This window comes from Microtus oregoni, unplaced genomic scaffold, assembly GCF_018167655.1.
Source record: "Microtus oregoni isolate MIOR12 unplaced genomic scaffold, Mior012 000005F_ref0000423, whole genome shotgun sequence".
Classification (NCBI taxonomy): Eukaryota; Metazoa; Chordata; class Mammalia; order Rodentia; family Cricetidae; genus Microtus; species Microtus oregoni.
This window is the reverse complement of record NW_024543064.1, coordinates 61,035,296-61,052,236: the sequence shown is the minus strand read 5'-3', so window position 1 is coordinate 61,052,236 and position 16,941 is coordinate 61,035,296. Positions and strand designations below refer to the sequence as shown.

The following is a 16,941-nucleotide window of genomic DNA, read 5'->3' as shown; positions in this document are numbered from 1 at the left end:
AAGACAATGCCAAGTTTTCTGTCTTTCACGAAGCATGATGCTGCCATTCTGTTGACCATAGAAGGGGCTGACACTTACATGTGTCAGTGACAGAATATGATAACACAATTATGTTCAGTGCAATGTCTGCTACCTGATACTCAGCGAATTTGCCTTGTCATGACTAAAAAGTGTGTTAGATTAGAATTTTCTGTTGACTATGCATCAGTGAGGTAACAAGTGAGTATCAGTGTTTGTTACCCTTAGGAGACAATAGAGTCAAAACAGTATATGGTGTTTGCAAGTTCCTTTAGGTATTGTCTGTTTCTGAAAATTAAAGCATATAGAGAGCATTCCAGAGACTCAGCCATCTCGTAGTATTCCTTGTTTATTCAAGTGGCATTGCTATTTAGGAAAAGGATTTCTTGGTCTCTTCAGAAAGATTTTTTACATTTTATTACTCAATTTGTGACATGGAGAGTACCTAAAGCTTTGTAGAAAAACGGCTTCTTTTTCAGAATTAGGAACCTAGAATGTTACATGCTGCACAAGTGCCCAACCACTGTGCCTTATCTGCGGCCTTTTTAACTTTTTATTTGAAAAAAGGACTCATTAAATTGTCCAGGCTGGCCTTGAACTCACTCTGTAGCACAGACATTCTCTGCACTCGGAATCCTCTTGCTTCTATATCCCAAGTAACTAGAGCTACAATCTTACACCATCAAGCCCAGCTTTTTTAAATGGGGTTTTACTACATACATAGGCTATCTTGGAATCCTCCATGCCTCTAGGTAAGCCAGGCTGGCCTTGATCTCTGGGTCCTCCTACCTTAGGCACCCATGTAGTGTGATTGTGGCTATGTACCACAGCCATTCCAACATGAAAAAACTATGAAAAGCATATCTATTTAGTTTATTCTTTCAGTTTAAACATAAGCTAAGAAAAATTTGAGTTTTTATTGATTTTATTTGCCCAAAGCCAGTGAAATATATAAGAAAGAGTGAATCTAAATTATAGAATATACAATTCAAAATAATTTTAATAGCTTTTAATAAGCTATATATTTTTTCTTCTCCCCCCCCTTCCTCTCCTCTCCCCTCCTACTCTCTCCCATGATCCCCATGCTCCCAATTTACCCAGGAGATCTTGTCTTTTTTTCACTTTCCATGTAGATTATATCTATGTATGTCTCTCTTAGGGTCCTCATTGTTGTCAATGTTCTCTGGGATTGTGAATTGTAGGCTGCTTTTTTTTTTTTTTTTTTTTTTGCTTTATGTCTGAAAGCCACTTATGAGTGAGTACATGTGATATTTGTCTTTCTAGGTCTGGGTTACCTCACTCAATATGATGTTTTCTAGATCCATCCATTTGCCCACAAATTTTAAGATGTCATTATTTTTTCCACTGTGTAGTACTCCATCGTGTAAATGCATAACATTTTCTTTATCCATTCTTTGATTGAGAGGCATTTAGGTTGTTTCCAGGTTCTGGCTATGACAAGCAATGTTGCTATGAACATAGTTGAACACATGTCCGTGTGGCACGATTGAGCATCCTTTGGATATATACCCAAAAGTAGTCTTACTGGGTCTTGAGGAAGGTTGCTTCCTAATTTTCTGAGAAATCGCCATAATGATTTCCAAAGCAGCTGCACCAGTTTGCACTTGCACCAGCAATGCAGGAGTGTTCCCTTTTCCCCACATCCTCTCCAGCATAAGTGTCATCAGTGTTTTTGATCTTGGCCATTTTTACAGGTGTAAGAAGGAAACTCAGAGTTGTTTTGATTTGCATTTCTCTGATGACTAAGGATGTTGAACATTTCCCTAAGTGTCTTTCAGCCATTTTAGATTCATCTGTTGAGAGTTCTCTGTTTAGGTGTGTACCCCATTTTTATTGGATTATTTGTTCTTTTGATGACCAATTTCTTGAGTTCTTTGTATATTTTGGAGATCAGCCTTCTGTTCAATGTGGGCTTGGTGAAGATCTTTTCCCAATCTGTAAGCTGCTGTTTTGTCTTGTTGACTATGTCCTTTGCTTTACAGAAACTTTTCAGTTTCAAAGGGGGTCCCATTTATTAATTGTTTCTCTCAGTATCTGTGCTACTGGGGTTATATTTAGGAAGTGGTCTACTGTGCATACCTAAACATAACAAAGGCAATATACAGCAAGCCAACAGCCAATATCAAGCTAAATGGAGAGAAACTCAAAGCAATCTTATTGAAATCAGAAACAAGACAATATTGTTCACTCTCTCTGTGTCTACTCAGAATAATACTTAAGGTTCTAGCTAGAGCAATAAGACAACAAAATTAGATCAGGGGGATGCAAATCAGAAAAGAACACATCAAACTCTCACTATTTGCTGATGATATGATAATTTACATAAGGGACCCCAAAAATTCTACCAAGGAACTTCTATAACTCATAAATACCTTCAGTAATGTAGCAGGATACAAGATTAACTCAAAAAAATCAGTAACCCTCATTTACAGAGATGATAAATGGACTGAGCTGAGAAAGAATTCAGAGAAACATCATCCTTCACAATAGCCACTAGTAGCATAAAATATCATAAAAACTCTAACCAAACAAGTGGAATAATGACAAGAACTTTAAATCTTTGAAGAAAAAATTGAAGAAGACACTAGGAAGTGGAAAGACCTCCCATGCTCCTGGGTAGGCAGAATTAACATAGTAAAAATGGTAATCTTACCAAAAGCAATCTACTGATTCAATGCAAGGCCCATCAAAATCCCAGTAAAATTCTTCACAGACCTCAAAAGAATGATACTCAATTTCATATGGAAAAACAAAATACCCTGGATCGTTAAAACAATCCTGTACAATAAAGGAACTTCTGGAGGCATCACAATCCCTGACTTGAAACTCTACTATAGAGCTACAGCACTGAAAACAGCCTGGTGTTGGCATAAGAACAGACAGGAAGACCAATGGAACTGAATCGAAGAATCGAAGACCTGGATATCAAACAACACACCTATGAACACGTGATTTTTTGACAAAGAAGCAAAAGATATAAAATGGAAAAAAAGGCATATTTAACAAATGATGCTGGCATAACTCCATATCAACATGTAGAAGAATAAAAATAGACCCATATCTATTGCCATGCACAAAACTCAAATCCAAATGGATCAAAGACTTCAACATAAAATCAACCACACTAAACCTCATAGAAGAGAAAATGGGAAGTACACTTGAACACAATTCAAATTTTATCATTTTAATACTGCAGACTTCTTAGAGTGTGGCCATGTTTATCACTTTGTTCTTTTGTTCTCATACTGTGTGACACAATTTTATTTCCAGCGTATAAATGAGGAGATTTATGTCATGGCATATACAACTAGAAAAAAAAAAGCAATGCTAAATTCAGACTCTGGTATTTCTGTGGCATGGCCTCCTCTCCTCTGGAGGGGACAAGTTATTAATAATGAAGTACTTATCAGTTAATAAGGGTAGGAGTATGTTCTCTGGAGCAGGGATGCCTCAGGGCCTAAAAATTCTGTGTTCCATTAAATGAATGTTTGGCCTTGATCTGGCAGCTTTTCTTAGTTCTCTCTTTGATGCTTTGCTTGATTAATGATTCTTCAGGCTACTTTAAATACCATATGTATGAAATACTACATCATCACCTTTAAGAATTTTCGCAATGTCAGTGACAACACTGGCTCCAAGAATTTGGTCATCTCTCCAAGATCATGTTCACTTCTGGTACCACTTTTGATTGGATGGGTCCCTGGGTCTATGTTCAACATCAATAATTCAATAGAAATGCAAACAGAACACATCGAAAACCGCTATGCTTGTGGCTGTAGTTTTTTTGCAACTGAACAGTGCTGATAAGCCAGGAGAAGAGATGCAGAGAACAGGGTTCAGGAGATGCCCAGATGTGCCTTCTCACAGTGGGACAGTTTGGGTAACTCTTCTTCTGACAGTACGTGACAGTATTCATGGAATACTGACATCCAGGGAAATGTACCACAGTGCAGTTCTGGGTGTTTGGGACTTTTGCTTAGGCTGGGTGCCAAAGCACAGTGTGGTTGACCTTGTTTTTCAGCACTTCCAGAGGTCAACTTGTTATCAGAGGCCCAACGCTCCCACAAATCATATTGTGAGAATAGACAATGGCACATTGCAAAACCCCAGACAAAGGCATTCTTATTGGTCGTAGCATCACAAAAGCTTGAAGATTACCTCCCAAGAGCTGAGGGCAAAGGGTAAATAAAGCCCATTATTTACTACCCGGTGACATCTTGGAGCTGTTCATTCATTCAAAAAGTAGCCAGAGAATACTAACGGTCCCTAGGCTGTGAGCTAAGAATACAGAAATCAGAAGGACTTGCCTTTCTCCCAAGGATCCATCTCTGCAGCTTGCTACAGCATCCAGAGCTACTGGGAGTTTTCCCTTCCTCCCTTGTTCACTGCTTACACTGAGACGCACATCACTGGTAAGAGGGTTCCATGGGAAGTGGCTCTGAGAATGGACTGCAGGGTGGTACAGCTACCTTGAAAGCGATCTGGCAGCTCCCCAACAGCTGACACATAGAATTATCATATAATCCAGCCATTCTACTCCTAGATACGAACCCAAAAGAATGAAATCATACATTCATACCAATACCCTTTCTCAAATGTTTATCACAGCAATATTCAAGATAGCCAATAAGTAGAAACAACAGCCTGAATACATATCACCTTCTGAATTGGTAAGTAAGTCTAATACCTTGTATACTAATTTAAAAATGAAAAAAGCATGGTCTCTCCATATAATTGACTATTATTTCATAGTAAAAAAAGGGGTTAATCATACAGTACAACACAAATTTCATGGATTATAAGAGAACCCAGTAACAAAGAACCACTTACTTGGTGTTTGTGTGTGTGTATGTGCATGTGTGTGTTGCTACTATTACTAAATACTTCACAGCTGATCATTTACAGAAACAGAGAAAGTCCAGCAGGATAAGATAGTACTGGCATCTGGTTCATGGCAGCATGTGAGAGGATAGCCACATGGTGAGACAGCGGAAAATTGTTAACTCAGGTTCTCCCTTTCTCTTTTTGTAAGCTGCTAATGCAGTCATGGGAATTCTACCCTCATAATCTCATCCAGTACTAATTATTTCCCCAAAGTTCCACTTTTTAATATCGTCAATATTTTGCAATTGGGGATACTTTTGTCAACATGTAGCACTCACGTATTCCATATTTCCATGTCCAGCACAGGCATCTGCTTGAGGTGTCTCTGCCAGAGAATTAGAAGGGGATAAAGAATGATTGCTAGTGAGTATTGAAATATTTGTGGGGCGGCAAGGTGCCACAAAAATCTTATGAAGAAACTTTGGCCGTGGCATTGTGCTGTGTGGGCATTTTATATGTTACTGCCTTTAATCCTCAAATGAACTTAACTGTGCCATGTTGATACTGTCTGAGAGAAGGAGAGGATGACAGATCAGGTACCCTAGATTTACTCATTCAGGGTCTATTAAGCCCCTACTAATACCAGATGCTCCATTGAACTCTAGGAAAGCAACTGTCAGTGTAGGAGCCATGGAAATCAACGAGAGAGTAGGGGGCACCGAAATTCAGTTAGGGAGTGGGGGAGGCATCGCTGTCCTGCTCCAGGGTCACCACCTTCCTTCCAAACTCCTTCACTCAAAGTCCCCAGAGAACAAAACTTTGTCTGCCCTTGACAGCCATTTTCCCTCACGTTCTTTGTCCCACTTTTACATGGCCATCTGTGCGGCCAAGTTGAGATCTGGTCACTGGGTAATGAGAATAGCTTACGATCGTTGAGTTGATTGTGTTGTTCAATATGACCATTACATACATGGGCCAGGGAATCAATGAAGGTCTCTGTTGGCTATTTTTGTCCCCAGATGACCAGTCCTTCCTAATTCGCATGAATTATTCATCTAAAATGTTGATTTTTATCTTCTAATATATTTGGGGCCTTGTTCTCACTTCCTGCAGGCTGGAAAACAGTCTATTTAATGAAGTCAGATGTTTCTGTCATATACGAGGCTGAGATAGCTTTGAATCTGAGGGCTCCTGCCATCTCCTCCTAAGAGATGACTAAAGGAATCCTAGAAGCTTGTCCACCAAGAGAACTGCTCAGTGAACTTGTATACCAGCCATGAGCCTCTAGGTATGCCTTCATTGCTGAAGCCATTAGGATCTTTCCTGAGATGGGCTGTACAAAGTGCCAGGTTTCTAAATGCCATAAAGATCAGTCAATATCCCAGGCAGATGGAATTTATCTATATTGTATATTAGAAAACAGATGTAAAAAAGTGTTTTACCTAAGGGGTGTTCCATGACAAAATTAGATAATCTTCAGTCATTCAATTTAATTAGTTCAGCTCTCTCTAATTTAATATGCTCATCAAATTTTTATCTTAGAATCATATCTTGAAGGGCAGTTTACATATATGAGAAATTTACAAGATCTGACACTTTGTCCCTGGCTTTGAAGAAAAGACATTAAATTAAAACTCGGTAAAGTAGACTTGAGGAAAACATTGTGAGATTGGGCGTCATGGCACTCCATGTAATTGTTTTCAAATGTTAAAAATCAAATGTGAAAAGCAATTAGTAATTATACTTGGGCTAATTGGAACATTCCCAAGGAAACATCACCTTAGATAAAGGGATGATTTTTTTTTAATGTTGTGGCTACTTTAATTATTGAGATACTTAATATGAACAGTTTAAAGCATCAGGAGCCTTCCAGATTTTTAGCCATGAATATAATTTTACCCAAGTTTTAGCACATCCAGGTTGCCAAAGACTGTTCTGGAACAATCCTAATAAGGGCGTTTTGCCAGTCAGGAAAATCCACACAAGCACCTAAAATTAGTTTAATAAACCCCACCTGTCCTTCAGTTGCCTTTTTGGTTCAGCTGCCCCGAGGAGCCCAAATCAAGAGGGAACAAAGTGTTTTAGCTGCAGGCTGACCAACTTATGATCCAAGAGAACACCTCAGAATCAGAAATCAGAGGAGCATGGCCAGAAGCGCTCTGTGTGGTTGGCAGAAAAGAGACGCCAGCACAAATTCTGAGGCCTTCTGGGATGGTTTGCATCTTGCAACGCTAATCAGAAGCAGAAAACGACCTTGGGGAAATCACCAACGCAGTCTCCTCATCTCATGGATCAAGAGCTGAAAGTTGGAGCTAGACGGTGGTGTCTTCAAGGTCTCCCAATTAGCAAATGACAAAACCAAGAAGACTCAAACACAGGTTCCCTTGGTCTGGATTAAGTGAGAATATGCTATGTGTATGTGTGTTTGGAAGATCCTGTCGGTGAACAGTTTCAGGTATTTGCTTTCAGTGTTCTTCGCTGTGTTCGTCTCTTTCATCACTGCTAAGTGAATTTCAGCCCCTGACTTATGGTCAGGTTATCACGGAAACATCCCATTCATTTAGAAATGATGATATTATAAGAGAAAGTCCAAGCAGCACACCTTGCCAGCAAGGCAAAACTCCCAAATCATACTACTTGTCATTTCTACTTCTGCAGAAATGCAGGCACAAAGTTGCTGCACGTGCGTGCCGTGGCACCTCCCAGCAGCTGGGACCTGATGGTTGGCTGACAGCGTGTGCACCTGGTTGCGTGGTTGCACTTTAGTGCAAGTTCATTTCTTTGCCAGCAGAAATGATAGAGATTGAAAGGAAGAAACAGACACTTCAGGAAAAGGAGCAGAGAGGCAGAATGGGGAGGGAGACTTTGGAAGCAGCAAGCAACCGTCTTCTCAAGTCGGTTGCATTTGATTGCTGTTGTTCTCAACACTCCCAAAGCTTCAGTAGTGGGGAAGGCTTTCAGGTACCTTTTAGCATCTCAGGATGGCTATGAACTCCTTAGCTGGACATAACATCAGTGCTCACGCTTTTTATTGGACAACACAGAGCATGTCTGAGCAGCCTCCTCTACTCTCTACTTGCTAACCATGTGATCTGAGTGAAGGCCGTAAGGTTATTTTGAGATAGGAGGGTGTAGTGTGAATTCTAATTGGTCTTAAAAATAAAATCCCAGAGTCAGATATAGGGGTTAATGCAGAAAGATCAAAGTAGCAAAGCCGTCAGCCACTAGTTCTGACCTCTACTGAATCCTCAGACCACAGGGGTAATCCTGTCCCTACAAATCCTCAGACTGACCGTCTTGAACTTCTATCTCCTTCCACCTTATATTCCTCTCTCTGTCTATCCATATCCCTTCCTGTCTCCAACTCCCTAGTGTTGGGATTAAAGGTGTGTGACTCCCAAGTACTGGGATTAAAGGTGTCACCACTGCCTGGCCTCTTTGGCTGACTAGTGGCTAGCTCAGGCCTCTGATCTTCAGGCAAGCTTTATTTGCTACAGCAAAAACAAACTATCCCCACAGGAGGACCTGATGATAGAACTCAGGCTGGACTTGAAAACCATAATGTAACCCAACTGACCAGGATCTGAAACTCAGGATCCTCCTGCCTCTGCCATTGCGCTATGATTATGGGTGTGTGCCACTCGCCTAACTAAAATTTTTCTTTTTATTCAGATTTTTCCCTTTTTGAAATCCCTTCCATTTTGTTTCTTTCAATTTTTTACATTAGTTTATTTAATGTGTTTGTGTATGTGTGTGTGCATGCACATGTTTGTGTGCTGTGTGTGCATGTGTGTGTGTGTAGGTAGGTAGGTAGGTCAGAACACAATGTACAGGAATTGGTTCTCTCTCATACCTCTGTGAGGGTCCTAGGAACTGACCTTAAGTCATAAGGCTTGGTGGCAAGTGCCCTTACCCTCTGAGCAATGTCTCTGTCTGATCTCCCTTCCTTCATTCATTTGTTCCTTCCTTCCTTCCTTCCTTCTTCCATTCTATCCATCCTTTCTTTTTTCCGTCTTCCTTTCTTTTATTTTTTTCTTTCTTCCTTCTATATTTTTTCTTCCTCTTTCCTTCCATCCTTTTTCTATTCTTCCTTCATTTCTTCTTTCTATCCTTCCTTTCTTCTATCCCTTTCTTCCTTCCTTTTATCTTTCCTCCAATCCTTCCCATTCTTCCTTCTTTTCTTCCTTCTATTCTTCCTTCCTTCATCCTTCCTTCCTTTCTTCCATCCATCATTCATTTCTGACCACACATAGCAAGGATTTACTTTGCTGAAAGGGAGGATATAGTAGCTGGTGTTATTGAAGTGCCAAAGGCCTCTGTAGTCCTTTTGCCTGTCTGGGTAGAAAAAGTTTCATACAGCTTTACCCATAGCAGAGAGCATGTGTGCTCAGATCTGTGGTCCTGCCAGGATAAAGGACCTCAAATTTCCTTCATGCTCGGCCTTTTTTTTCTTAATTCTGAGAAATATGTGTAGGCTCATTTGAAGCCTGTTGGCAACATGTCAGGTGAATGGTTTTTGTCAGGGCTCTTCAGGTTCAGACTTCCATTTCCCAGAGGAGCTCCTCAAGTGTCTCTCTACACTTCAAAGCAGAGCTTGTTAATCTTCCCCACAGATGACTTTCACAGCTTCAAAGTAGAAACTGCGAACTAGCAACATTCCCTCCAGATAGAACCTACGATCAACAGGGGCTCATAGAGATAGCTGAGAATTTCAGGCTTGAAATGTAATATTTCCACAAAATATGCAAAATGTATGTTTGTGTGTGTGTGTGTGTAGGTGTGTAGGTAGGTAGGTGGTTCTCACTCACCTTCATTCACCTTTAAAACATCCAGACGAGGCCATTTTTCTGCATTCCCAGCTGGCTTCATTAAGCGGCAGTCAGTGCCGACTGCTGCTGGAGATGGTGCCCAGCCCTAGGAGCTTTATTTGCACACCCATACAACACACGCCTGACCTATGGCTATTCAGATGTCTACCCTTCCCTAGGTGGCGAATCAGCTACCATTATCATCACTGTTGTACCCACATATTAGACTGTCCTCGTGGACTGTACCAGACGTGTGATGCTCACACACACTGGAAGCCTCACAGAAGGCCCATCCATAGCCCGAGTGTAATTTACTTGGTTGCACCTGCTTAGCTGGTGGCTGGTTAAGATGCAACTCCCAGTCATTCTGCCCCTAACGCTCATGTTTTTGCCTGGCCCTGCTGCCCCTAGAATCACCCCCTCTCTCCCGCTGAGCTTCAAGCTGGGGAATCTCTCGCTGTTCACTGGGGTTCTTTTGGCCTTAGGCTTCCCCCTTTTCTTTCTCTCTTTTTGAAGATGATCTTTATGTTATTCTGTGTACCACATGTGTGCAGGGACTGTGGAGGCCAGAAACTGGCATCAGCCCCCCTGAAACCGTGGTTACGGATGGCTGAGAGGAGTGCATCATGTAGTTGCTGGGAACCGAACCTCGGTTCTCTAGAACATCATCCAGTGTTCTCATCCATGAAGCCAGCATTCCAGCTAGAGGTTTCCCCATTTCTGTCAGGAGGATGAACAGGTAGCAGGTTGGTGTTTGTTTATGAAGCTCCCCAGGCTCTGATCTTATCTCCAGTTAGGAACAGCTCTAGGCATAGACTCCTGTGACCTGGGCAGAGTAGTCACGGTGAGAGCCTGCTTGAAGTCAACTGAAAGTCATTTTAAAGGCTTGAAGAAGAGCATTTGACTACAAAGTGAACAGAGCTACTCAAATTGTTAGGCTCTTTATGATATGAAAATGTAACCCTTAACCTCAACATGTAAAAGTCAAAACTTAATTCAACACAACTCAAAAATATGCAATTCAAAAGTAAAACTTAAATTACTCTTAGAATTATGTGTCTTACAGAAATTATACTTTCTCCCTGGATCCCTTGATTCCAGCTGCATGCTGAAAGGCTAGCGATCCGTGACTGGAACACATTCATTCAGAAACATACCTACGGGGTTACAGGAATCATATAGAAAAGCCTGGCCTCAGAAGCACAGATAGGGTAACTGTGGGATCCCCCCAAGTCCATGGTCATTCACTCTCATTCATTCTTAGCCATTCATATACATATTCTCTCCCTCCCTCCAAAAGAGCTGCCCGCATTAGCGTTCTGTGATTGAGTTGTTCACTGGCCATGGCTACAAGATACAACAGCTGACATTTATAACCCCAGATATCTCACCAGATCATTGGCATAGCATTCTTGTCTTATAAATGCTTTAAAATAAGGGCTCTGGTCTGTTTAGATCATCCAACCTTTTGACATAACAGCATGAAAGTAACAACTATATTCTTCAAACTTTGTGCTGCCCAAGAACCAGGCAGATGAGATACAAAACTCCTCCACACAAATCTCATGATGTTTGGAAAATGTCTCATGATTTTATGTTGGGCTACATTCATGACAGTCCTTGATCACACGTTGCTTGCAGGCCATGGTTGAACATGCCTGAAATCTAACCTTATTGAGTTTATTTCACTTATATATCTAAATCTCTTTAGAAATAAACATTTAAGGCTTCTGAAATATAGTAAAATTATCAGACAATGGTTCAGACAGCTTTAAAAAACGAAAGCTAAAATTGTGATTAGCAATTGAGTCTGAATAACATCCCATATCTTTTGCGTGAGAAGAAATGATTATAACATGGTCATTTTGCAAGATACATTACAGCTCTACCATCATCATCGGGGCTAGTAATCATTACAGGGTGACGTCACACAGGCTCATGCATGAAAAACGTCTCCTAGTTTAAAAGTGGCTACGGCCTTGCTGCTGTCTACTGCTGTGAGGACATACACCTTAAGTCTCTTCTCCCTGGGAGGGGCTTAGCATCTTCCATGTCTTGGTGGATGAACATAAGAGGCTGGAAGTACTCAGATGTTAATGGTGATAAACAAGTCATGGAAAACTTCTGTCTTGGTTCATAGCAGAATCTTTTTGTACTAGAACAAGATGAACCTTCTGTGAGCAGAGAGAGTCTCCTCTCTTCTTCAGCCAAAAGTTCACCAGGGCTCAAACAAGTTCTTAATGGATTCCAGCAAGACTCTGTGAAGCTCTAGGAAAGAAGTTTCTGCTTTGCAGCCTGGAAGAATGTGCCTAGCTCAGTACCACACTGATCTGGACCCACCTGCACTCAAGCCCCAGACCCAGCTTCCAGTCTGGTTCCGATTTGGCAGAGGAGGGGGACTTTGGCAGCCTGCCTTTATTGTTTTAAAGCATCACTGCCATTCTGTAATTCACAGCTCACATCTCACCTCTTCCATCAACCCTTGCGAGGCTGATGAGAAATCAGCCCCATCTGTACCCCAAATATAGCACATAAGACCCTTTCATTCTGCTCCTCAAGTCTATCAGACACAAGTGATTCTCGTTGTCCACACCGATAGAGGAATGTGTTCCTAGAGATAATCTGTCATTATGCCTACCTCGCCTGTGGAGACGTTCCTCCGTCATAGAAGGTATAGCACCTATGAAGATAAATCTGTGGTGCACAGAGAAGTGACAGGTTTGACAGGCCATCATTTATTTGTGATGGTGGATCTTTCTCTGAATGTTTGATTTGTAATATCTAAGTAGTCTCAATTTTCATGTCTGTTTCAGAATAGTAAATGTCTTCTTAGAGGGCAAATCAAGTCACTTTAATAGCAAATGATAATCTTTTCTGTAAAATGAGAGCTCAGTTATTTTTTTACTCCTATGTTTAAGATTATTTTTTTCTGAGTTAACATACAAATTGATAGGTTTTACCATGATATTACTAAACATATATGTCATTATACTACGGGGTGTTTTATTGATTTCTTTTCATTGTTTGCTTTTTAAAAAAAAATAAGTTTTGTATTATCTGGCAGTGGTGGCGCACACCGTGAATCCCAGCACTTGGGAGACAGAGACAGGCAGATCTCTAAGTTTGAGTCCATCCTGGTCTACAGAGAGTGTTTCAGGACAGCCAAGACTACACAAAGAAACCTTACCGAGAGAGAGAGAGAGAGAGAGAGAGAGAGAGAGAGAGAGAGAGAGAGAGAGAGACAGAGAGAGAGAGAGAGAGAGAACATTAGTATCTTTTTTCCCTTTGTGTCTTCTACTCCTTCAGCTAATTTTTGCTGTTGTTTTTAATTATAATTAATAACCATTGCTCCATCCTTGAAATGTAAGAGCTTTGCATTCTTGCATAGATTCTTCAGCTTTTAGAGGGGACATGGCTACACTCGGCATATGGATAGGGAGAGGAGCTGACCTGGGCAGCTCTACACTACTGATATGTAACAGGACTTGGATTTCCATGAGCTTCTGATTCCAAAGTCCACGGTGCCCTGAGCTATCCTGATACCATACCAGTCTATAGACATCACATAGCTGGGTACATATTGGTCTTGTTCTGAGGGAGAATGGCAAGTGCAAACGCACAGGCCTCTTTGTCCGTATCTACATGGAGAGGTCACAGGACCAGCGGGGCAGAGTAAGGACACCAGTTCAGAGTTGCACAAGAGACAAATATTTCCATCCATTTGTATGCAAAATTCAAGCTGAACATAGCGGACAATGAGGACTACTGAGAACTCAAGAACAATGGCAGTGGGTTTTTGATCCTACTGCACGTACTGGCTTTGTGGGAGCCTAAGCAGTTTGGATGCTCACCTTTCTAGACTTGGATGGAGGTGGGGGTTCCTTGGACTTCCCACAGGGCAGGGAACCCTGATTACTCTTTGGGCTGACGAGGGACGGGGACTTGATTGGGGGAGGGGGAGGGAAATGGGAGGCGGTGGCGGGGAAGAGACAGAAATCTTTAATAAATAAATAAATTTAAAAAAAAGAGAGACAAACATTGTCACGTGTTTACTTGTATTTGTGCGTCTAATTACACTGTTCCATCTGTGTGTTCCTTGTGTTGATTATTTGTATGTGTGTGAATTTGTCTCATTTTTCCTGGTTGTAAAACAGATGTAACATGCAATTTACCGTTTTAATCTCTTTTAAGTATGTGGCTCAGCGGGATCGAGTTTACTCACACTGTTACCATCACCTGCCTCTAAAACATCATCTTCCAAATGAAACTCCACACCTACCACACCTACTCGTGACTAGCTCCATACACTCCCCCTCCCTTGAATGTCTTGTCGCCACCATTCTACTGCCTGTATCTATCTATTTTACTGCTCATGTAAGTGGAATTGTATGAAATTGTTATTTTTTTTTCCCAATGTGGGTCTTTTTTCCACTTAGCAAGTATAAAATGTTCAAAGTTCATCCATGTTGTAGCTTAGATCAGAACTCTTTTTTTTTTCATGGTGATGCTTCCTATAGATAAAATTTTGCTTACCCAGTCACCTAGATGGACATTTTCTGCTTCTACCAGTAGCGAACAATGCTGCTATTGAACACTCAAGTGTCTGTTCAAGTCTGTAGTTTCCGTTGTTTGGGAAGTAGACAGAGAAGTAAACTGCTGGATCACATGACAGTCCTATGCCTAAGTTTCTGAAGGTCTTCCACAGTGGGTTTCAGAGTGTTGCACCATTTTAAATTCTGACCACTCGGCCTCCCGGTCCGACACCCATGATTCAGGCTAATAACATTCTCTATCGTACAACTTCGACCTTTATGCCTTTCCCCCTCCAGTAGCTCATACAACGTTCTTCCCAGTCTGCTGAGCAGAGGCTTGCTCATTAGAATGGAGGTCATAATGCTGAGACTTCTGGGAATTCCCCTCCCTAGTATTCTTCCCCTCTTTCTACCCCTCTGCTGTTCCCAGACTCAGAAAACAGCCCTGAAAATAGTGACATGCATGTCTGCGGGGAAAAAAAAAAAACCCAAACAATTGTAACTGTGCCTCTATACGTTCTAATGAGATGCTTTGGAGAATGGCAATCTTCTTACCCATTTCTTGTTGATTTATGATCGCAAGCCCAAGCTGGGCAAGCTGAAGTCACATCTGCAATTTAAATGAAACCCTTCATATCTAGTTAGACCCCATGGCTGGCATGTTAATCAAGAGAGCAGTTGCTTCTAACACAGATTCTAAACATGCATTAAACTGTCAGCTAAACAAGAATGCAACCTTAGCCTGCTCTATGTTTTAAGGCAACGGCTTGTTTGTACAAACCAGTGGATTTTGCACTTCACTTGGAAAAAATTAGAATAGGAATGATATTGGATGCTTTTGACTCAGCCCTTTGCATATTTGCTCGTTTCGTTTTGAATTCTGCTTTTGTTCTGGGTCAGGAGTCAGAGCTTCGAGAAGACCTGGCTAGAGAGGAACGCGCTGATGTTAGGGACAGTTCTGAACCTTACGGAAACGTGAAGGATAAAGGCTGTTCACGTCAGTCTCTAGTCCTCATCCTGTAATCCCATCACCTCTGCTGCTCTTATCTTGAATGCTCAGGAAGGAAAGGATGCCAGCTTTTCTCATTTTGTGCAATGTTACAGTGTTCCCAAGTGGAACTGTTCCATGATGGGAACATGCTCTCCTCTTGGACTTCCAGTGTTTGTGTTTTTACCTCTGACTAAGACAGAGCTAAGTTAACTGCTGATACGGCACACAGTCTCCTTGCCTCAGGCTGCGACTCTTTTTTTTTTTTAAATATTCATTTATTTATTATGTATACAATAGTCTGTCTGTGTGTATGCCTGCAGGCCAGAAGAGGGCACCAGCCCTCATTACAAATGGTTGTGAGCCACCATGTGGTTGCTGGGAATTGAACTCAGGACGTTTGGAAGAGCAGGCAATGCTCTTAACCACTGAGCCATCTCTCCAGCCCAAGGCTGCGACTCTTGACCCCTGCACCGCCATGGAAACCAGAGGTGGGTGCTGGAGTAAGCATGCTTTGGAATTGACTTCTCCATTCTTTTGGACCCTGTGTGGTACAAATTAGAAGTTCACATTGGGGTTCTAATCACGGGCTTTGAAAAGCTCTAATGAGAGAAGGTCTCTGCAGGGTTAGGTTGCCCAGATGTGTCTGGGCTGCGTTCAGTTTGTTTCCATTCTCTGGCCCGCATGCCTGCTTTGTCATTATTAGCCTGTCAGCTGCTTCTTGGTACATTCTCTCCTCTCTTGAAGACAATAACCTAGTCAGTGCTGAAGCCAAGTTATAAGCAAGCATCAAAAACAAATTTTCAGGGGCGGTTGTTCTCACTTAGGATTAGAAAAGCCTGTGATCAGGGACAGAACTTTGTCTCCAGAGAAAGTTTTCTTGGGTACATCTTGTTTTCCAAATGACTCTGAGTCGATGCTGAGAAACCAGGTCAGCATTAAATTGAGAGGTTGCTGGTGGGCTAGGTCTTCGAACAGAATGCCAGAAAGATTTTTCAGAAGCCTCTTCAATAAACAAACAGTGTGTTCTCATATGGGCATCTGGCTAATGCCAGCTCTTTTAATGTACACACTTGTAACACGAGGAGGCCTGCTCGTTGGAGTTTCTGTCCCGCCTGGTACCCCACAGCTGGCAAGCCCCAAAGAAAATCACACAGAGATCTCTATAAGTTATAAAGCTGATTGGCCCATTAGCTCAGGCTGCTTATCAGCTCTTGTACCTTATATTAACCCATTATTCTTATCCGTGTTAGCCACGTGGCTCAGTACCTTTCACAGCTGGGGCAGATCACATGTTGCTTCTTTGGAGTCCGGGCAGGAGTGGGAGGAATCAACTTCCTCCTTCCCAGAATTCTCCTGTTCTCATTGCATCATTTCTACTTCCTGTCTGGTTTTCCCGGCTATACTTCCTGCCTGGCCAATCAGCGTTTATTTAAAACATGATACATTGAATACAGACAATTCTCCCGTACCACACACTGTTGGCTTAAGCATCCTCTAGAGTCCTGGGTGACAGAGGGTGGTAAGGAAGAGCATGTTAGAAAGCAGGAATCCCAACTGCCATATTCTAGGGAGGTGACTTAGGAAGCTGATTGGCTATGTCCAATCCTAAATGACAACAGCTCATTGCCCTAGTCTATAGTTTCCTAGCATGGTCTCCAACTCTGCAAGTAACTTTTATTCTATGCTTCTGCTTGCTCAGATACTGCAGCTCTCTCCTGGCCAAATTAAAGACCTACCCTTAGTGCAA

General features: G+C 41.7%; 1 protein-coding gene across 1 annotated transcript in view; it reads left to right on the top strand.

Annotated features, from left to right (window-relative positions):
• Positions 1–16,941, top strand: part of Adamtsl1 (ADAMTS like 1) — a 380,631-nt gene that overhangs the window by 109,590 nt on the left and 254,100 nt on the right. The gene's annotated exons all lie outside the window — the stretch shown is intronic.